General features: G+C 38.4%; 1 long non-coding RNA gene across 1 annotated transcript; it reads right to left on the reverse strand.

Annotated features, from left to right (window-relative positions):
* Positions 1-1,018: 1,018 nt before the first annotated feature.
* Positions 1,019-18,186, reverse strand: LOC113623189 (uncharacterized). Its single transcript, XR_003433822.1, has 3 exons — positions 18,176-18,186; positions 17,261-17,263; positions 1,019-1,965 (listed from the first exon to the last, which is right to left on the reverse strand). It is a non-coding gene; the product is annotated as an uncharacterized LOC113623189 (long non-coding RNA).
* Positions 18,187-23,931: the final 5,745 nt, after the last annotated feature.

The raw sequence follows: 23,931 nt of genomic DNA on the forward strand, positions 1-23,931 counted from the left end.
GGATGATCTGTCCATTGGTGAAAGTGGGGTGTTAAAGTCCCCTACTATGATTGTGTTACTGTTGATTTCCCCTTTTATGGCTGTTAGCATTTACTTTATGTATTGAGGTTCTCCTATGCTGGGTGCATAAATATTTACAATTGTTATATCTTCTTCTTGGATCGAGCCCTTGATCATTATGTAGTGTCCTTGTCTCTTCTAATAGTCTTTATTTTAAAGTCTGTTTTATCTGATATGAGAATTGCTATTCCAGCTTTCTTTTGATTTCCATTTTCATGGAATATCTTTTTCCATCCCCTCACTTTTCAGTCTGTATGTGTCCCTAGGTCTGAAGTGGGTCTCTTGTAGACAGCATATATACAGGTCTTGTTTCTGTATCCATTCAGCCAGTCTACGTCTTTTGGTTGAAGCATTTAATCCATTTACATTTAAGGTAATTATCGATATGTATGTTCCTATTCCCATTTTCTTAATTGTTTTGGGTTTGTTATTGTAGGTCTTTTCCTTCTCTTGTGTTTCCTGCCTAGAGAAGTTCCTTCAGCATTTGTTGTAAAGTTGGTTTGTTGGTGCTGAATTCTCTTAGCTTTTGCTTGTCTGTAAAGGTTTTAATTTCTCCATCAAATCTAAATGAGATCCTTGCTGGGTAGATAATCTTGGTTGTAGGTTTTTCTCCTTCATCACTTTAAATATGTCCTGCCACTCCCTTCTGGCTTGCAGAGTTTCTGCTGAAAGATGAGCTGTTAACCTTATGGGGATTCCCTTGTGTGTTATTTGTTGTTTTTCCCTTCCTTGGGCAATTCTTATACAATAATATGCAACTGTGAAATTGGAATAACTGTCATTGGGTAAAATTTACCTCAGCTGTGGCCAACTCAGGCAAGTATTTTGTTATTGTTGTCCAACTTGTGTTGCTTGAAATACATTCTTTATCAAAATGTTAGCATAAAATGTTTAATTAGTATTTAACCCAAAATATAATATAATATATATATTTAAAGAAAAACAGGCACAAAATTAATTAACAATAGAAAATTTTAACAAAGCAATACAAAAGTAGGAGTGAACACTTTTAATAAAATTAGACTGAAACAAGTCTTTCTTAACTTGAAAGAAAGAAGAAAATGAAAAAGCTTTTAAAAGCCACTTATCAAAAAGTCCTCATAGAATAATTTTGTGAGCAAATTTTAAACATCTATACAGAATAAATTTTGTTACTGAGCCCTGGAACAGTTTAAAGGAAAAGGAAATATTCCAAATACATGGTACAAACAACATTACACTATTGCCAAATCTTACTAAACTAAAAGAAAGCTACTGACCAATCTTACTTATGAATGTCAACAAAAAAACATCCTAAACAAAATGTTAGTAAATAGAATTGGATAAGACACTGAAAGGATAGTAGATCATGAATAAGTGTCATTCATTCTAGATTGCAAGGATAATTTGATATAAGTAAATAAGTTAACATACTCTTTTAGCTGCCAAAAACATTTAATTCCAAATCTTTTCCTGATTTTTTAAAAAATTTGTGAAGTTGGATGGAATGGATATTGCCTGAATGTATAAGATAAATACATATTGAAAATTTAAGGCCAGTATTTAGTGGATAAATAATGGAAATGTTTCCATTAGAGTCAGAAATAAGGATTTCTTAGATCGTCGCAATTATTTAGTACTATTCTGAACATTTGAGACAATGCAATTAATCAAGGAAGTGAAATAAGAGGTATCCATCCTTGAAGGGAGGATGCAAAATTATCATAATTTCCAGCTAATATAATTTTATACTCATAAACGCCAGGAAAACAAACTGTAAAACTTTTGGAACTATTAAGAGTATCAGTAAGGTAGCTAGTTTTAAAATAAATATACAAAAATGCAGTCAGTCTTTTCGTTTACCAGTGATAACTAGTGAGAAAACTACCATGTTTACAACAACTAAAAACAAAGAAAATCAAATAACTGAAAAGAAATATACAGTAATACAGGTTATAAAACTCTACCAATGCACAAAAATTAACTCAAAATGGATTAAAGACTTGAACATAAGACCTGAAACCATAAAGCTTCTAGAATAAAACATAGTCAGTAAGCTTCTTGAAATACATAGGTCTTGGCAATGATTTTTAAATCTCATACTAAAAGCAAGAGTAACAAAAGCAAAAATAAAGTGGGACTACATCAAATTACAAAGCTTCTGCACAACAAATGCAGCAATCAACAAAATTAAAAGGCAACATACTGCATAAGAGAAAATATTTGCAAATCACACATCTGGTAAGGGTTTAATATCCAAAATATATAAAGAATTCATACAACTGTGGTGATCATTTCACAGTGTATACAAATATCAAATCATTATGTTGTACACCTGAAACTAATATAATGCTTTATCAATTATACCTCAATAAAAATGAATTTAAAGACATACCTTGCTTCTGGACAGAAAGATTTGGTGTTGTAAAGATGTCACTTCTCTTTAAAATAGACTACAAATTATATGAAATTTCAATAAAAATCCAACATGACAAAAATCACTTTCAAGTTCATCTGCAAAGACCATAACAAAGGAGAGGTAGGGAGGGGACATGCACTTTCCCTATTAGATAGTAACATCTTGTATTTAGCAGTAATAGTAATAACAACAACAGCAACAACATGGATGGTATTGGCATAGGAAAAGACAGACTGTGAAGCGGGGCAGTGAGGGAATAGAAAATCACAGAAACAGACTCAAGTATTATGAAAGCTTAGTGTTGTTGGTTTGCAAACTCAGGAGCTTCCTGGGTGACATTTGAAACTGTCCCCCCCACCCCTCCATGAGGAGGCAAGCCACTCCCTATTGGTGGGTGGCAGGTTTAATAAGGAAGGGAACTTAACGATGCTTGCCATGGGTGGCTGCAAGATGAGTAGCTCTCTGCACCTGCCCCCCAGAATCTTAAAAGTTTATACAGAAGCCTTAACTGGGTTCAGTCATGCATACAGTCCAGATGGTCTCAACAACACAATACTCTCTCAAAGCTGTATCCTTGAAGGGCTTCTAGGTGGGCAGAGTAGGTGGTACATACATTCTGAGGATAGGGGAGGGGGCAAGAAGTCTCTGATTGCCTGGGGTCCAGCTTGCAGGTCAACTAGTAGTCACGTCCTCACCATGACCTCCTCCAACAAGTGTATGATAAATGTGGCATTTCAAATCACAGGGGAAAGATTTGCTATTCACTAAATAATTTGGGGCAACTGGCAACTTAAGGGAGAAATTACATCTCATGAATTCAATTCCAGGTAGATTAAAATTTTTAATAAATGTCAAAAGTGAAACAGAAGTCTGAGTACACATTTTTAATAACAATAAAGTGCAACAAGTCTTTCCTAACTTGACACCAAAGCCAGAAACCATAAAAGAAAATGCACTTACATAGAAATTAAGTACTTCCTGGCAGCAAAAACAAAAACAAAATAACACAATTATAGAAGTGGAAAAAACTTAGAAAAAACTAGTAACACACAGGATGGACAAAGAATTACTACTACAGGATGAAGAGCTCTTACAAATCAACTATAAAAAGAAAAATGGTCAAAGACTATGAATAATCAATTCATGAAAGAACAAATTAAAATGGATGAAAAGTATGAAAAGATGTTCAGTTTCATTATTTTCTAAAATAAAAAAAGAACAACAAAAAACAAATCTTTTTAAACCATAAGATTGGCATCAGGTGAATCAAAGGTTGGTCTAGAGGAGGCAAATTTTTACCTCCACCCTCTTACTATTGTTGGCTGGGCCTGATAATTAAACTGACATAGACAGATTAACAGGAGAAAAGTATACACATTTAAATTAAGTTTTACATGACACAGGAACCCCCATAAGGAATGAAGACCCAAAGAAATGGCAGAACCTACATGCTTTTATATTAGGTTGAAAAAAAGAAGCAATTGTGGAAAAGTAACAACACTGTAGAGAGGGTAAAGGAAGGTAAGAATTATTTGAACAAGGTCTGTTTGTACAGAGTTCTTTCTGTCTCAGTTCCATGTCTCTGGTGATAAGAACGTCTTCCTCTTTCCTGGCACAGAGATCACACCTTTCCCATGGGAGTTTTATCTCCTGCTTTCAGGAATAAAAAGGAGGGTCTGAATGCCCATCTTGCCTCTGCTGTTTCTCACGTGCCTTTAATGCAAAATAAGCAATATGCCATATCTGCGTATTTTGGGGTGACATGCTCTGAACTCCTTCACTGGCAAAGGGGAAAAAAAAACTGGCATTTTTCCAAAACTTCTGATAGGGGTATGAATGGATATCTTTCTGGAAGGCGTTTTTATCAATCCATACCGCAAGTATAATGGCACAACTCATTCAATCCAAGATCTCATATGTAGAAATTCTCCACAAAGACATAGTTACAGCATAGGGGGAAAATGCGTAAACATGCCCGTTGTTTTAATAATGATAAAAGCAAAACTGAAAAAACAAAACACAACAAAATGTCCGTCACTAGGTGATCGGTCAAGTAAATGAGACACTTGGCTACCATTAAAATTTAAGGCTGTAGTTTTTTATCTTTTGAGGTGGAAACACGAATCAGCACACTTCTGAGTGGGGAAAAACGTAGGCTGCAGTAAAGGATGAATTCATTTATAAAGCATATGTCCACATATCTATACATGTGTCCATGTACATTTAGAAATCTGGAAGTTTATCTCTGGATGGTGATTTTATGGTCTTAATGGTTTTTTTCTCATTCGATTTTTATTTATTTATTTACTTGCTAAATGAGCATGTACCCCCTTAACTATAAAATATTAAGCTTTTCCAAAATAAGTCACCTTGCCAACCAGTTCCCCAACCCTTTTGGTTCTGTCCCTCCCTCTACACCAACAGTACCACATTTCTTCAATACTAAACTGCACATTTTTTTCTCACTAGGAGCCATCTTAAAATATATGGCATCTCACAATTGCTGTTGGCCAGGAGGCTGACATGACATAGCTGTCAGTGCCTGTGTATGTGCAAACGTGGTTATAGTTATTCATATTGTCATCACTTCAGTTAATTGCAGACATCACTGGTACTACATCTGTTGAGTATAACTGGCATTTAAAATTGCTTTGGTTACTGTTGCTACATAACTAATCACCTCAAGACTTAATGGCTTAAAACAACCATCATTTTATTATCTCTCACAGCTTCTGTGGGCCAGGAATTCAGGAAGAGCTTGATCGGATGCTTCTGGTTAAGAAATCTCTCATGAGACTGCAGTCCCATAGCGGCTGGAATCAGAACAGCAGAGGCGGAGGGTGCAGGAGCACCTGGAAACTGACAAAGCATCTTTCTCTCTTTGCTAGTCTCGGGGCTTCTCCATGTGATCCTTCTGAGTTAGAATAGTTTGGGCTTCCTTGCAGCATGGCGGCCACAGACCAGCCAGACTGCTGACATGGAAGCTCTGGGCTCTAGAGCAAATATTCCAGCAAACGAGGTGGAATTTGTATCATCTTTTTCAGACCTGGCTTCAGGAGTCATGCAGTGCCACATCGGATGCTTTCCACTGGTTACACGCAAGTCACAAACTAGCCTAGATTCAAGGAATGAGAAACTAAACTTCCCCTCTTAATGCGCCAGTAGTAAGCTTCTAGAAGCACATGTGGGACAAGAGTTAGTACTGTGATCACCTTTGGGGAAAAAAATATCTGCCACAAAATGTTCTCAAAAAGATTATACTTGCGTTTAGCATTAAAATGTAAAGTTATCGGGCTTCCCTGGTGGCGCAGTGGTTGAGAGTCCGCCTGCCGATGCAGGGGACACGGGTTCGTGCCCCGGTCCAGGAGGATCCCACATGCCATGGAGCGGCTGGGCCCGTGAGCCATGGCCGCTGAGCCTGTGCGTCCAGAGCCTGTGCTCCACAACGGGAGAGGCCACAGCAGTGACAAGGCCCGTGTACCGAAAAAAAAAAAAAAAAAAAGTAAAGTTATCTTAAATCCAGAAAAGTACTACATGATAAAAACAAATCCCTTTCTTTATGTCTAACAGAACTCTTTCAATAGGTGTAAAATAAAACTTTCAAGTGATAAGGGAGCGGTGTCTCATAGTTTAATTGGCAGAATTTATTCTGTCTTGGTGTCTATTGCAGAGATGTCTTCCATTCTCCCATTCGGGTCCACTTCCCACACTTCTCCTTGTGAAGCGGATGGACGTGCTCCTGTGCCCACTGGCTTCAGGTTGGGTTGGACCAGTGGAGAGGCCCGGCAGGAGATGGGTGGGAGGGTGGGAGGGAGGGAGGGCAGGCAGGCGGACGGAGCATTCACTTACCTGTTCTCTGCCTGTGAGCTCCTGACTCAGGCTGTCGCTCTACAATTCGCTCCCCTTCCAGGTTTATGTAACATCCCGCATCCCTCTTTCTTTTATACTAAGGTAGTGACAGTTCCTCAGATGTTAGCCCTAGGTTTCTACACTTTCCTTTCTGGTTGCCCTACACCTTTGTAATTAGTGCCTTTGTAAATAAGTCCCTGACTGGTCAAGAGGTATATAGAATAATGCTGCATTTTACAACTAATGGCATCTTAGAATAGATTAAACACAGCTTTAGAAGTGACTTCACTTTACACGTTAACAGGATGAACAGAGACTGGCCTGTCCAAGGCCTTCCCACTGTGGGGAGGTAGGCTGGTGAAGCTGGAACCTAAGCGGGGAGACATCAGGCAAATTCCCTCCTGTAGAGAGGCACGGCCACTGGGCTCTATGGGCGTGATCCACTGTAATATTTTCTGTTGTAATGCCCTTGTGCTACAAACACACTTTCAGTTATGTCTGCTTGGTGTTACAGCCTGATCTCCTCTATAACATAGGCAAGGCCCAAACCTACCCTTGTTGTGTAGCAGAAATACAAGAGCAGCAGGAAGGAGAGACTGTTGCCAGAGCAAGAAACGACCTAAGCAGGATGGAGAATGCTCACACAGAAACAGCTGACTGGAGGGATAAGTAAGAATCAGAATGGATAGGACATGGACGATTTCTTCATGGAGTCTCAGATACCTGGGGAATCTCTGCTGCCGTATGTGACTCGGGGTCTCAAAGGAGAGGGGAGCTCCCTGAAGTCTGGGGACACCTAGGTTTCATAGTTTTAAACCTACTTAGGTGAGCCTATTCGTTGAACACTTTTAGGCATGAGCCCACTCTTAGCCATCTCTCTGTGTCTTACTGGTGGGAAGCAAGCCAGAACCTCCTAATCACCTTGAAATCTGCTTAAAAATTTTAGCCATTTCAATTCTGCCAGATACACCAGTGGTACACGGCACTGAAAACTAGGCATATTCTTTGCAAGGAGAAATGGGTAAAGGGACATGTTCTTGCTTTCATCTGACACGTTACTGATGCTTCTGAAACTTACCAAAATAGAGCATGCAGACTCTAATTGGTTGTGGAAACTGCCTTATAAAAATGCAGTTAACACTTTTTTGAGTAAAACATTATTTCAAAGGTGACTGTCAAGTTAATTTCAACAATTATGAATCCTGTTTTTTCAATAATTCTAATTATTGAAATGTCAAGGAAAAATAGATTATATTCCCAAAAAAGGGATTAAAAAGATCATTAGGAGAGCCAGAGCTTTGGCGCACTGTGTACTGTTTATACTGAAAGAGCTCTTGCGACTCCCTCTTTCTCCACTAACTTGTCTTTTTCCCATATTATAAGAATCCTCTATGTGCAAAGATCTCTGTTTCCACAACTGCAGCAGTTGTTACTTAACTTTCTTCCCTCAGGGTATTTATAGTGTCTCCTAAAGATTAGCTGTGATGTTCCATTTTGCCAAAGGTGCCCACCTCCCTTGAACAAGACCTCCTCCAGGGGCTTCCCTGGTGGCACAGTGGTTGAGAATCTGCCTGCCAATGCAGGGGACACGAGTTCGAGCCCTGGTCTGGGAGGATCCCACATGCCGCGGAGCAACTGGGCCCGTGAGCCACAACTACTGAGCCTGTGCGTCTGGAGCCTGTGCTCTGCAACAAGAGAGGCCGCGGTAGTGAGAGGCCCGCGCACCGCGATGAAGAGTGGCCCCCACTTGCCACAACTACAGAAAGCCCTCGCACAGAAACTAAGACCCAACACAGCAAAAATAAATTGATTAAATAATAAACTCCTACCCCAACATCTAAAAAAAAAAAAAAACCTCCTCCAGCAAGATAATTCTTTAACATTTCAGAGTTAAAAAGAAAATGTACTGAAAATGAGAATTATCTGTAAAACAATCCCATTCTGAGGGCTGTCTACTTTCATTTGTGAATGGATTAATAAACATAGAAGATTAAAAAATAGGTTTATCTTTATATAATTTGGCCCCGACTTAAGATCATTCAGGTCTAGAAAACCTACCTGCAACAGTAACCCTGGGCAAATAGTCCCAGGAATTCCAATTGTCCACATATGCCATGTTTGATACATACATTTTATGTCATAATTAGTAGGTAGAGAAATATAAAGTATTATACAATGTGGCTGGTGAGGCAAAATGTTCGCTTTCAAAAATCTGAACTTTGAGACCCTAGAAATAGACTGGGAGAGCCTCTGCAGTATTCTTTCAGCAGAGCTTCTCTATAAGTCAGGATTCTCCTAGGTGCTCATGTCAGAAACCCAATTCAAACTAACTTCTTTCAGAAACTCAAACTTGTCTAATAAGATCGTTCTAAAACTCTGGTTAAGATATTTTTCAAGAAAACATGTCTTTTTCTCAGCTTTCCTCACCAATGGTAGATAAATTAAATAAATGAGTGCCCTTTTTTATCTTTGCTGTGGTGAAATGGAAATGAAAACATTTTACCTCAGCCTATATTAGGTAGTGTTGCTATAAAAGCTCACGCTCCACTACAGTTCATGTTATAATGTTGAAGAGATAGTTTACATCCCAAAGATCTGTGCTTTGCATGATCCAAATGGATGATTGGGAATTAGGCCAAATGTTCCCTTAATTGATTTAATTTACTAAATTTTTTTATTTTTGCAGATAAGTTATAAGCCAATATTTAAAAGCTTGCTACAATTAAATTTCTAAGAGCCAAGCAAACAAGTATAAAGAGTCATCTTTGACTATGCACCCAGAAATAGTTTCAGGTGTTAATTTTATCTCCACGTCTAAAATATATTCTAACATTCCATTCAGAGCCATTGATGAGAAAGTCGATGGAGTGACGGGGATGAGAGGCAACATTCCTCAATAGAATTGCTCTCTTGAGCCAGAAAAAGCAGTCAAAGCTGTCTCACAGGTGCAGATCTCCCAAAGACCAGGACTGGGGGCAACTGGCCAAATCTTCCTGACAAACCTCAGCTATTACCTAATTACCCTCATTTGTCTTTGCTTTAAAAAGCTAGGGAATTCTCTCAGTTCTCAGCTCCAATGGAGCGGGAGAGAGACCTGGCCCATGGCGTAGATGGATTTGGTTAACAGCTTGCTTTCAGCTGCAAGGGACCGTGGGGGGTCTGTAAGTAACTGAAAAAGGTCTGATTTGAGCTACTATTGCCAACACTGTCTGAAATTTCTATAAACACTCTCTCAGGTTCAGACATCGATCCAAGGAATGTATCTTGTAAGAAGGGGACATTGCCTCTGAATAATGGATTAGTCTATTTGACCAACTGGCTGACCATAAAGAGACAGCAAAAGATGAGAGAATGGGACACAGGTGAGTTAAGTTTTAATAAGGAGACTATAGAAAGGCACACATTAAAGGGCAATAGCAGTTAGGGCAGTGTATTAGGGTTCTCCAGAGAAACAGAACCAGTGTTATTTTATATATATTATATATAGGTTTTTAATATACATACATCATATATATATATATTTACATACATATCAACCAATATTCTATTGAGATATATATATAGATATCTATGTCAATATCTATACATATATAGAGACAGAGAGTTTTATACACATACATATATAAAGAGATTTATCATAAGGAATTGCTCACGTGATTATGGAGGTGGAGAAGTCCCTCGAGCTACCATCTGCAAGCTGGAAACCCAGAAAAGCTGGTGATGCAGTTCAGTCTGAGTCCAAAGGCCTGAAAACCAGAGGGCTGATGGTCCCATTTCAAATGCAGGAGAAGACTGATGTCTCAGCTCAAGTAGTCAGGCATAGCGTGAATTTTCCCACCTGCTATCATTTTGTTCTATTTAGGCCCTCAACGGATTGGATGAAGCCCACCCACATTGGGGAGGGCAATCTGCTTTACTCAACCTATGGCTTCAAATCTCATCCAGAAACACCCTTACAGAAACACCCTGAAAAAACATTCAGCCCAATATATGGACACCCCATGATCCAGTCAAATTAATACACAAAATTAACCATCGCAGGCAGGCTGCAATAGAAAGGGATAACCAGAAGAAAGCACTGAGATACTAGGTACCTAGAAATGCAGGAATCCAAGAAAAGGATTTGGAAGCAGGAATCACAACCTTTGTTCCCTTCACCATGATCTGGGATTTAACCTTGAACAACTGCTTCTGGGTATTCAGTGTAAGACGAAGTATTTGGAGAAGCAAGAGTGAGTCCCCTCTGAGTTCAGATGCATATTTCCAGGCCCACAAAAACAGTCAGTAACCAGTGAGATGCATTTTGTGGAAGGGAGAATGTAAGGAAAAGTACACATCAGCTGGAAAGCTCACATTTATTACTTACAAGTTAATGTCCTTGAGCTCCGTAAACCTCAGTCCCCTTACCCAAAAAATGGAGATAAGACCTTTTAGGGTTGTTTTGAGGATTAGCAGAATGACTGGTGAGTAAAAAACACTCAATTAATGTAAGCTGTATCAATCGCTGCCATAACACACACACACACACACACACACACACACACACACACACGATGGTGAAAGCCTGGATCTTGGCCAAGGTCAACATCTCATTCTCAATGGCTAATATTCAACACATATTTGACAAAGATCAACTCTTTGTTTTGTTGACAACATTCTGATCAGCTGCTTGGCCATGGGGACAGAAATATGATGCACTGATTCTTAGCCGACCCTGTGCTAGCACCGATATTAATTACTTTACGCCAGGAATTCCTCAATAATGTAGGAATTAGCCAGGTCTGCACTTAAACTTAAAACCCATATGTCTTTAAATATAACTGAAAACTATCTAAGATGGCCTGTGGGTTATTTCCTTCCACAAGCTTGCTGGATTTTTGGTACCAACAGTAGCATGGAATCCTAAAGGGTACTTACAAGAGAGTTTGTGAGAATCTTGTGTATTCCTCTGACAAGACTCTGTAACCATATACAAATGATTTAAATATTATTTCACACTCATCATGCTTTCCATACTAATTGCACACAGAATCAGCTAGATGATTCAGTTTTCCGGCATCTGTGGGAACAGCGATTCTCAACATTTGGAACCCGGATGAGCTGTACCAGAATCACCTGTTAGGCACCCTCCACTGCCCCCCAGGGCATAATGAATCAGAATTTCTGTAAATGGGGCCCAGCAATCTTTATGTTTAATAAGCTCCCTGGATCATTCTTATTCAGAGTGAAGTTCAGAAAACACTGGGTTTAAGATATAAGGTGGTATGGCTAATGTTAGAATTAACATTTCTAATATCAGAGCCCTTCGCCTTCAAACTCTGTGGCTGACATTCTATCAAAATTCAGTCTCTTTCTTTGCCTTATTTAAGAACAATTCAGTTAACAGAATCATTCAAAAAATTAAACAGTTTTCCGTGCCTTTGGGTCAGCATTCTGTATTCAATTCAATTGTAGATAATTAAAGAGCAGAAACACAGAAGGGGGGAAGTTCAGTTGTTTAAAGGCTGTGATTTGTGACCGTGGGTAACTTCTCTGCACTTCTACTACCCCAGGGATAGTTCTCAGGGGTGAGCTGTTCCTCCCCCGCCCCATCAGTACACTCTCCCTATATCACGCTCATCACATGTGTTGCGTCCTGCCTTGCATACGTGCCTTGCACGCTTGGTGTTCTGCACATGTCCTGGTTATGCTGCAGTCATTTCTCAGCTGGGGAAGTGCTAGGCTTTCCCTAACTGAGTAACTGCACACTCTCAGTGGATGATGGTCAGTTCTGTGATTCATTTCTTTTCCTCCACGTGATGTTTGCTCTGACCATATTTCTTGAAATGCAGTTTTACATCTATTGAACTTAATAAGGAAAAAAATTGAACTTATATTTTGTAGGTTTTTTCACTTCATTTTTCTCGTAATAATCATTTTTATTATATTTTTAAATGCATAGCTGTGTCACAGATTTAAAAAACACTCCTTCACCAAAGTTTGCAAAGCACTGCTCTATATCACATTTTGTAAACAACTTCAGACAAAACAGCTCTAGTTTACCATGTTCTCACTTGCTAACCAGGAGGGGGTTGTATTAGATCAGCCATGAGCTTCTCTAGGTCTGTAATTCTCTGTGTATACAGTATATCTCGTTTACCTATGGGTGGATTATTCACTTGTGAATCATCCATGACAAACTTTTATATCTCCACTGATGTTTTCCTGCCTCTCCTCATAGCTCTGCACCATCTCTCCCACTGTGAGACTGTGTAGGTCTAAAGAACATTTTAATAATAGCCCAATCAAAATGTAATTAAGAAAGGTAATTTGGCACTAAAAATATATAATACATAACAAAAATGAATTCTAGAAAGTTCTTGCCATCTGCTATTTTGAATTACCACTTCTCTCCTCCACTGAGATTTAAATATTTATATAAATGTATTGAAGTATGCATTTCTTTTTGAACTCCCTGCATGTGCCTTATCACAGTAGACATCATAATTTATTATAATCATTTGTGTAACGTTTCAGCTTCCTCGCTAAACATTTAGCTTCACAAGAATGGAATGCATTTCTGTCTTACCACTTAGTTCTACTGTTTAGATAACCTCTGACGTATTAATAAATACTTATGTGATTGAATGAGTGAATGGATGAATAAATGAATTTCTTAGAGGAAGAAACATGGATGGATTAGTCTTTCATTTCTTTATTGTCTCCTGAGTATTTCTTGTCCACTGCCTTCCTTTTGTTCCATAATCTCTGAGCACAAATTATATAGTTTGAATAGAATCTAAGATTTCATGTGTCTGTTCAGGGAGCCATAGTTACAAGATGTCTTAATTCCTTCTCAGGTTTTTGTAAAGTGTCAAATGCCCAGAATAACTGTTATCTGTTAAGTCTACTTCTGATAAGTTATCAACCTCTCTCCCTTTCTGTTTTGGATTAGACATCATAAATTTTGCTTTTAGATTTTTATTGATGATCACATCACATCTCTCTTGCTTGCATTGTATAAGCAGGATTTTGGTTTTGTCTTCTTTTTTTAATGTATTTAGCCAGCAGGAGCTTAAAAAGCAAAGTGTTTTAAGTTAAGAAATTACTTTTTTTCTCCAGAGAAAGTGTAGACAAAGCAAGCTGAAAGAGACACCCAATTACATAAACTTCTGTCTCTGGGCATGAGATCCCAAGGTCTGCATGCTTCACATGTAATACTAACAAGGCCTTCCTTTTTGGATTTACTCTGCTTGGAGTAAGAAATGACATCACAATATGCATTACTCCCAGTGCTTTCAAAATGTGCTGACTTGCTGAAAGTTTCCAAATGGCTTCTTTGTAAGCTGTTAATGACCATCTGGCTTAGCTGTAGATAAACAAGTTTCAACATATGGACCGTAACACATACATGGCACTGCTTCACTAGTGCAGAAAATTAAGAAAAGGTCACTCTCCTGACATGAGAAACTCATGCTAAAGATGCAGCACCATGTAGCGGAGGGCCCGCCCTAAGTTGCACATAGGAAAGCTTAATTCCAGCCCCTTCCCGCCCACTCACTGCACATGTCACTTGATTATACCAAGTCTCCTGGATTTCCTCATCTGAAAATTAAAAAGAATACCAGGTCAACGTTGGCTTTCCTCCTTCTCTTTCCCTCCTTCTTTCCCTCTCTCCTTTTTTTCCTTCCTTCCTATTAAGAAATATTTATCGATCTTTTATAGTTCTCAGCACATGGGTCTTTTACCTCCTTTTTTAGGTTTATTCCTAGGTATTTTATTGTTTTTGAAGTGATTTTAAACAAGATTGTTTTTTACTTTCTCTTTCTGATATTTCATTGTTAGTGTAAAGAAATGCAACACATTTCTGTATATTAATCTTTTATCCTACTACCTTGCAGAATTCATTTATTATTTCTAATAGTTTTGTCTGGAGTCTTTAGGGTTTTCTCTATACAGTATCATGTCATCTGCAGATAATGACAAGTTACCTCTTCCCTTCCAATTTGGATACCTTTGATTTCTTTTTCTTGCCTTACTGCTGTCATTAGCACTTCCAATACTATGTTGAATAGAAGTGGTAAGAGTAGACATCCTTGTATTGTTTCAGATTTTAGCAGGAAGGCTTTCAGCTTTTCACTGTTGAGTATTATGTTGCCTGTGAGTTTGTCATAAATAGCTTTTATTATGTTGAGATATGTTCCCTCTATACCTACTTTGGTGAGACTTTTTGTCATGAATAGATGTTGAATTTTATCAAATGCTTTTTCTGCATCTATTGAAATGATCATGTGGTTTTGTCTTTTTTTTATTAATGTGATGTATCACACTGATTGATCTATATATGTTGAACCATCCTTGCTGCCCTGGAATGAATCCAACTTGATCATGGTGTATGATCCTTTTTATATATTGTTGGATTCGATTTGCTAAAATTTTGTTGAGGATATTTACATCTATATTCATCAAACGTATTGGCCTGTAATTTTCCTTTTTTGTAATACTACAAAGCTACAGTAATCAAAGCAGTGTGGTACTACTGGGCATATACTTAGAGAAAACAGTAATTCAAAAAGATCCATGCACCCCAATGTTCATTGCAGCACTATTTACAATAGCCAGGTCATGAAAGCAACCTAAATGCCCATCGACAGACAAATGGATAAAGAAGATGTGGTACATATATATAATGGAATATTACTCAGCCATAAAAAGGAACAAAATTGGGTCATTTGTAAAGACGTGGATGGACCTAGAGACTGTCATACAGATGAAGTAAATCAGAAAGAGAAAAACAAATATGCTATATTAACACATATATGTGGAATCTAGAAAAATGGTACAGATGAACCAGTTTGCAAGGCAGAAATAGAGACACAGATATAGAGAACAAATGTATGGACACCAAGGGGGGAAAGGGTGGGGTGGGATGAACTGGGAGATTGGAATTGACATATATGCACTAATATGTATAAAACAGATAACTAATGAGAACCTGCTGTATAGCACAGGGAACTCTACTTCATTTCACTGTACACCAGAAACTAACACAACACTGTAAAACAACTATACCCCAATTAAAAAAAGAAAAAAAAAAGTGTGGTATTGGCACAAAAAAAAGACATATAGATTCAACAGAACAGAATAGAGAGCCCAGAAAGAAACCTATAAACCTATGGTCAATCAATCTTAGACAAAGGAGGCAAGAATATACAATAGAGAAAGGACTGTCTCTTCAGCAAGTGGTATTGGGAAAGCTGGACAGCCACATGTAACTCAATGAAGTTAGTGCACATCCTCACCCCATACACAAAAATAAACTCAAAATGGTTTAAAGACCTAAATATAATACATGATACCATAAAACTCCTAGAAGAGAATATAGGCAAAAGTTTCTTGGACATAAATCATAGCAATATTTTCATAGATCAGTCTCCCAAGGAAAAGAAATAAAAACAAAAAAAAGTACATGGTACCTATTCAAACTTAAAAGCTTTTGCACAGCAAAGAAAACTATCAACAAAAAGAAAAAACAACCTACAGAATGGGAGAAAGTATTTGCAAACAATGCAACTGACAAGGGGTTAATTTCCAAAATATACTAACAACTTACACAACTCAATGTAAAAAAAAAAAAAAGCCCAAACAACCCAATCAAAAAATGGGCAGAAGACCTAATAGACATTTCTCCAAGGAAGACATACAGATGGCCAGCAAGCACATGAAAAGATGCTCAACATCACTAATTATTAGAGAAATGCAAATCAAAACCACAATGAAGTATCATCGCACACCGGTCAGAATGGCCATCATCAAAAAGTCTACAAAGAGGGACTTCCCTGGTGGCGCAGTGGTTGAGAGTCTGCCTGCTGATGCAGGGGACACAGGTTCATGTCCCGGTCTGGGAAGATCCCACATGCCATGGAGCGGCTGGGCCCGTGAGCCATGGCCGCTGAGCCTGCGTGTCTGGAGCCTGTGCTCTGCAACGGGAGAGGCCACAACAGTGAGAGGCCCATGTACTGCAAAAAAAAAAAAAAAAAAAGAATCCGCCTGCCAATGCAGGGGACATGAGTTCGAGCCCTGGTCCAGGAAGATCCCACATGCCATGGAGTAACTGAGCCCGTGAGCCACAATTACTGAGCCTGTGCTCTAGAGCCCGCGAGCCACAACTACTGAGCCTGTGTGCCACAACTGCTGAAGCCCAGAAACCTAGAGCCCATGTTCCACAACAAGAGAAGCCACCGCAATGAGAAGCCAGTGCACAATGAAGAGTAGCCCCCACTCGCCACAACTAGAGAAAGACCACGTGCAGCAACGAAGACCCAATGCAGCCAAAAATAAATAAATAAAATACATTAATTTTAAAAAAAGTCTACAAAGAATAAATGCTGGAGAGGGTGTGGAGAAAAGGAAACTCTCCTACACTGCTGGTGGAAATGTAAATTGATATAACCACTATGGAAAACAGTATGGAGATTCCTTAGGAAAGTAAAAATATAGCTACCAAACTAAAAATAGAGCTACTATATGACTCACCAATCCCACTCCTAAGCACATAACTGGAAAAGACAAAAACTCTAATTTGAAAAGATACATCCACCCCAATGTTCACAGTAGCACTATTTAAAATAGCCAAGACATGGAAACAACCTAAGTCTGCACCAACAGATGAATGCATAAAGATGTGATACACACCCACACACACTAGAATATTACTCAGCCATAAAAAAGAATGAGATAATACCATTTGCAGAGATTGGTTCAAGATGGCAGAGTAGAAGGACGTGCTCTCACTCCCTTTTGCGAGAGCACCGGAATCACAGCTAACTGCTGAACAATCATAGACAGGAAGACACTGGAACTCACCAAAAAGATATCCCACACCCAAAGACAATGGAGAATCCATAATGAGATGGTAGCAGGGGCGCAATCACAATAAAATCAAATCCCATAACTGCTGGGTGGGTGACTCACAAACTGGAGAAAACTTATACCACAGAAGTCCACCCACTGGAGTGAAGGTTCTAAGCTCCACGTAAGGCTTCCCAACCTGGGGGTCCGGCAACAGGAGGAGGAATTCCTAGAGAATCAGACTTTGAAGGCTAGCGGGATTTGATTACAGGACTTCGACAGGACTGGGGGAAACAGAGACTCCACCCTTGGAGGGCACACACAAAGTAGTGTGCGCATCAGGACACAGGGGAACGAGCAGTGACCCCCATAGGAGACTGAACCAGACCTACCTGCTAGTGTTGGAGGGTCTCCTGCAGAGGTGTGGGGTGGCTGTGTCTCATCGTGAGGACAAGGACACTGGCAGGAGAAGTTCTGGGAAGTACTCCTTGGTGTGAGCCCTCCCAGAGTCTGCCATTAGCCCCAACAAAGAGCCCAGGTAGCCTCCAGTGTTGGGTCGCCTCAGGCCAAAGAACCAAAAGGGAGGGAACCCAGCCCAACCCATCATCAGGCGAGAGGATTAAAGTTTTACTGAGCTCTGCCTACCAGAGCAACAGCCAGCTCTACCCACCACCAGTCCCTCCCATCAGGAAACCTGCACAAGGCTCTTAGATAGCCTAATCCACCAGAAGGCAGACAGCAGAAGCAAGAAGAACTACAATCCTGCAGCCTGTGGAACAACAGCCACATTCACAGAAACATAGACAAGATGAAAAGGCAAAGGGCTATGTACCAGATGGAGGAACAAGATAAAACCCCAGAATAACAACTAAATGAAGTGGAGATAGGCAACCTTCCAGAAAAAGAATTCAGAATAATGATAGTGAAGATGATCCAGGACCTCAGAAAAACAATGGAGGCAAAGATAGGGAAGATGCAAGAAATGTTTAACAAGGACCTAGAAGAATTAAAGAACAAACAAACAGAGATGAACAATACAATAACTGAAATGAAAAATACACTAGAGGGAATCAATAGCAGAATAACTGAGGCAGAAGAACGGATAAGTGACTTGGACGACAGAATGGTGGAATTCACTGCTGTGGAACAGAATAAAGAAAACAGAATGAAAAGAAATGAAGACAGCCTAAGAGACCTCTGGGACAACAGTAAACTCAACAAAATTCGCATTATAGGGGACCCAGAAGGAGAGGAGAGAGAGAAAGGAGCCAAGAAAATATTTGAAGACATTATAGTCGAAAACTTCCCTAACATGGGAAAGGAAATAGCCACCCAATCCAGGAAGTGAAGAGAGTCCCAGGAAGGATAAACACAAGGAGAAACACACCGAGACACGTAGTAATCAAACTGGTGAAAATTAAAGACCAAGAAAAATTATTGAAAGCAGCAAGGGAAAAACGACAAATAACATACAAGGGAACTCCCATAAGGTTAACAGCTTATTTCTCAGCAAAAACTCTACAAGCCAGAAGGCAGTGGCATGACATATTTAAAGTGATGAAAGGAAAGACCTACAACCAAGATTACTCTAACCGGCAAGGATCTCATTAAGATTCAATGGAGAAATCAAAATCTTTACAGACAAGCAAAAGCTAAGACAATTCAGCACCACCAAACCAGCTCTACAACAAATGCTAAAGGAACTTCTCTAAGTGGGAAACACAAGAGAAGAAAAGGACCTCCAAAAACAAACCCAAAACAATTAAGAAAATGGGAATAGGAACATACATATCGATAATTACCTTAAACATGAATGGATTAAATGCTCCAACCAAAAGACACAGGCTTGCTGAATGGATATGAAAACAAGACCCATCTATATGCTGTCTACAAGAGACCCACTTCAGACCTAGGGACACATACAGACTGATAGTGAGGGGATGGAAAAATATATTCCATGCAAATGAAAATCAAAAGAAAGCTGGAGTAGCAATACTCATATAAGATAAAATAGACCTTAAAATAAAGAATGTTACAAGAGACAAGGAAGGACACTACACAATGATCAAGGGATCGATCCAAGAAGAAGATGTAACAATTATAAATATATATGCACCCAATATAGGAGCACCTCAATACATAAGGCAACTGCTAACAGCTATAAAAGAGGAAATCGACAGTAACACAATAATAGCGGGGGACCTTAACACCTCACCTACACCAATGGACAGACTATCCAAAAAGAAAATTAATAAGAAAACACAAGCTTTAAATGACACAATAGACCAGATAGATTTAATGGATATTTATAGGACATTCCATCCAAAAACAGCAGATTACACTTTCTTCTCAAGTGCGCACGGAACATTCTCCAGGATAGATCACATCTTGGGTCACAAATAAAGCCTCAGTAAATTTAAGAAAATCGAAATTATATCAAGCATCTTTTCTGACCACAATGCTATGAGATTAAAAATCAATTACAGGGAAAAAAATGTAGAAAACACAAACACACGGAGGCTAAGCAATACGTTACTAAATAACCAAGAGATCAATGAAGAAATCAAAGGGAAATCAAAAGATACCTAGAGACAAATGACAATGAAAACATGACGATCCAAAACCTATGGGACGCAGCAAAAGCAGATATAAGAGGGAAGTTTATAGCAATACAAGCCTACCTCAAGAAACAAGAAAAATCTCAAATAAACAATCTAACCTTACACCAAAAGGAACTAGAGAAAGAAGAACAAACAAAACCCAAAACTAGCAGAAGGAATATCAGAGCAGAAATAAATGAAATAGAAACAAAGAAAACAACAGCAAAGATCAATAAAACTTAAAGCTGGTTCTTTGAGAAGAAAAACAAAATTGATAAAAAATTTACAAGACTCATCAAGAAAAAGAGGGAGAGGACTCAAATCAATAAAATTAGAAATGAAAAAGGAGAAGTTACGACAGACACCACAGAAATATAAAGCATCCTAAGAGATTACTACAAGCAACTCTATGCCAATAAAATGGACAGCCTGGAAGAAATGGACAATTCTTAGAAAACACAACCTTCTGAGACTGAACCAGGAAGAAATAGAAAATATAAACAGACCAATCACAAGCACTGAAAATTGAAACTGTGATTAAAAATCTTCCAACAAACGGAAGTCGAGGACCAGATGGTTTCATAGGTGAATTCTATAAATCATTTAGAGAAGAGCTAGCTCCCATTCTTCTCAAACTCTTCAAAAAACTGCAGAGGAAGGAACACTACCAAACTCATTCTATGAGGCCACCATCACCCTGATACCAAAATCAGACAAAGATACTACAAAAAAAGAAAATTACAGACCAATATCACTGATGAATATAGATGCAAAAAATGCTCAAGAAAATACTAGCAAACAGAATCCAACAAAGCATTAAAAGCATTATATACCATGATCAAGTGGGATTTCTCCCAGAGATGCAAGGATTCTTCAATATACGCAAATCAATGTGATACACCATATTAACAAATTGAAGAAGAAAAACCATATGATCATCTCAACAGATGCAGATGTTGACAAAATTCAACACCCATTTATGATAAAAACTCTCCAGAAAGTGGGCAAAGAGGGAACCTACCTCAACATAAATAAGGCCATATACGACAAACCAACAGCAAACATCATTCTCAATGGTGAAAAATGGAAAGCATTTCCTCAAAGATCAGGAACAAGACAAGGATGTCTACTCTCACCCCTATTATTCAACATAGTTTTGGAAGTCCTAGCCCCAGCAATCAGAGAAGAAAAAGAAATAAAAGGAATACAAATTGCAAAAGAAGAAGTAAAACTGTCACTGTTTGCAGATGACATGATACTATACATAGAGAATCCTAACGATGCCACCAGAAGACTACTAGAGCTAATCAATGAATTTGGTAAAGTTGAAGGATACAAAATTAATGCACAGAAATCCCTTGCATTCCTATACACTAATGATGAAAAATCTGAAAGAGAGGAAACACTCCCATTTACCATTGCAACAAAAATAATAAAATACCTAGGAATAAACCTACCTAGGGAGACAAAAGACCTGTATACAGAAAACTATAAGTCACTGATGAAAGAAATTAAAGATGATACAAACAGATGGAGAGATATACCATGTTCTTGGATTGGAAGAATCAATATTGTGAAAATGACTATACTACCCAAAACAATCTACAGATTCAATGCAATCCCTATCAAATTACCAATGGCATTTTTCACAGAACTAGAACAAAAAGTTTCACAATTTGTATGGAAACACAAAAGACCCCGAATAGCCAAAGCAATCTTGAGAACGAAAAATGGAGCTGGAGGAATCAGGCTCCCAGACTTCAGACTATACTACTACAAAGCTACAGCCATCAAAACAACATGGTACTGGCACAAAAACAGAAATATAGATCAACGAAACAGGATAGAAGGCTCAGTGTTAAACCCATGCACCTATGGCCCACTAATCTATGACAAAGGAGGCAAGGATATACAATGGAGAAAAGACAGTCTCTTCAATAAGTGGTGCTGGGAAAACTGGACAGCTACATGTAAAAGAATGAAATTAGAACACTCCCTAACACCATACACAAAAACAAACTCAAAATGGATTAAAGACCTAAATGTAAGATCAGACACTATAAAATTCTTAGAGGAAAACATAGGAAGAACACTCTTTGACATAAACCACAGCAAGATCTTTTTGATCCACCTCCTAGAGTAATGGAAAGAAAAACAAAAATAAACAAATGGGACCTAATGAAACTTAAAAGCTTTTGCAAAGCAAAGGAAACTACAAACAAGACAAGAAGACAACCCTCAGAATGGGAGAAAATATTTGCAAACGAATCAATGGACAAAGGATTAATCTCCAAAATATATAAACAGCTTATGCAGCTCAATATTTTAAAAAATGAATAACCTAATCCAAAAATGGGTGGAAGACCTAAATAGACATTTCTCCAAAGAAGACATACAGATGGCCAAGAAGTACATGAAAAGCTGCTCAACATCACTAATTATTAGAGAAATGCAAATCAAAACTACAATGAGGTATCACCTCACACCAGTTAGAATGGGCATCATCAGAAAATCTACAAACAACAAATGCTGGAGAGGGTGTGGAGAAAAGGGAACCCTCCTGCACTGTTGGTGGGAATGTAAATTGATACAGCCACTATGGAGAACAGTATGGAGGTTCCTTAACAAACTAAAAATAGAGTTACCATATGACCCAGCAATCCCACTACTGGGCATATACCCAGAGAAAACCATAATTCAAAAAGACATGCATCCCAATGTTCACTGCAGCACTATTTACAATAGCCAGGTCATGGAAGCAACCTAAATGCCCATCGACTGATGAATGGATAAAGAAGATGTGGTACATATGTACAGTGGAATATTACTCAGACATAAAAAGGAATGAAATTGGGTCATTTGTAGAGACGTGGATGAATCTAGACTGTCATATAGAGTGAAGTAAGTCAGAAAGAGAAAAACAAATATCGTATATTAACGCATATATGTGGAACCTAGAAAAATGGTATAGATGAACCGGTTTGCAGGGCACTAATTGAGACACAGATGTAGAGAGCAACCCTATGGACACCAAGGTGGGAAAGCGGTGGGGGGTAGGGGTGGTGGTGTGACGAACTGGGAGATTGGAATTGACATATATACACTAATATATATATAAAATGGATAACTAATAAGAACCTGCTGTATAAAAAAATAAATAAAATATAATTCAAAAAAGAAACAAAAAAGAAAAACAGAAAAAAATAAAACCACTTACAGGCATCTCAAGCACATAACATCATGGTAAACGCTTTAAGAATTTATGAAACAATTTCCAGAAAACCTAGGCTCTATGAGTGCCTCTTGTTTAATATTTACAGAATCAAACTAAGGCAACAGTCACTATGTTATCTCTTACAAGTACATTACTGCTCAGTAATCCTTTCCCAACATTCAGCCTTACCAAAAGATGACAGCTGATATCCTAGAGTGAGAAGAGAGATTAGAATAGTCATTCTTGCTGAACAGTCCAAAAATATATGTAAAATGTTTATCTCAGTGATCTTCCCAATTCTTAGTTAAAACAAAAGCTGTACCTTTGGCACAAATTATATCATAGGTGAAATAGTATAAATTGTTTGACATTTTTTCTCATTCTCTCTCAATTTCTACCTTTTCCTTTCCTTTGGCTGCCATACATGGAAAGCACAGTGTCCAATGTCCAGCCTCTGTAGCCAGAATGAAGCAGAGAGTTCAAGGATCAGGCGTTCAAGTCAGGCAGGATAAAGAGCCAATATGAAAATCTAAGGTCCTAATAAAAAAAATTAAACACATATGAAAACCTGCATCAACCCAATTAACCATAATGTCCTGTCTTAAACTACAGGAAAGAAACATGTCGTTCCCTACAAACCGCTACAGCACGTACTATACTATATGGTGACAAGCTGAGAAATGTCTGCCTTCTGATGGCAAATTCCTCAAAAGGAAGGACTGACTTTACGCATTCTGGTTCCCTCGATGTCCACAGTGCTGAATGTAGCAGGAACCCAATAAATGCTCATTAATCAAATCAAGGAGTCACTGTTTTTTTTTTTTTAAAGTTACAAAATGGATGCAATTAATTACAGAACTGTCTTAACTACCTGTTAGGATGGTAGCAGATATATAAAGTTTGCCCTTCTGTTATTCCATGTAGAGCGACATTTATAACATCAGACCTTCAATTAAAAGTCATTTAAGTTGCTTTATTAC

This window comes from Aethalodelphis obliquidens, unplaced genomic scaffold (assembly GCF_003676395.1).
Source record: "Aethalodelphis obliquidens isolate GAN/ISIS:26980383/991018 unplaced genomic scaffold, ASM367639v1 scaffold11, whole genome shotgun sequence".
Lineage (NCBI taxonomy): Eukaryota > Metazoa > Chordata > Mammalia > Artiodactyla > Delphinidae > Aethalodelphis > Aethalodelphis obliquidens.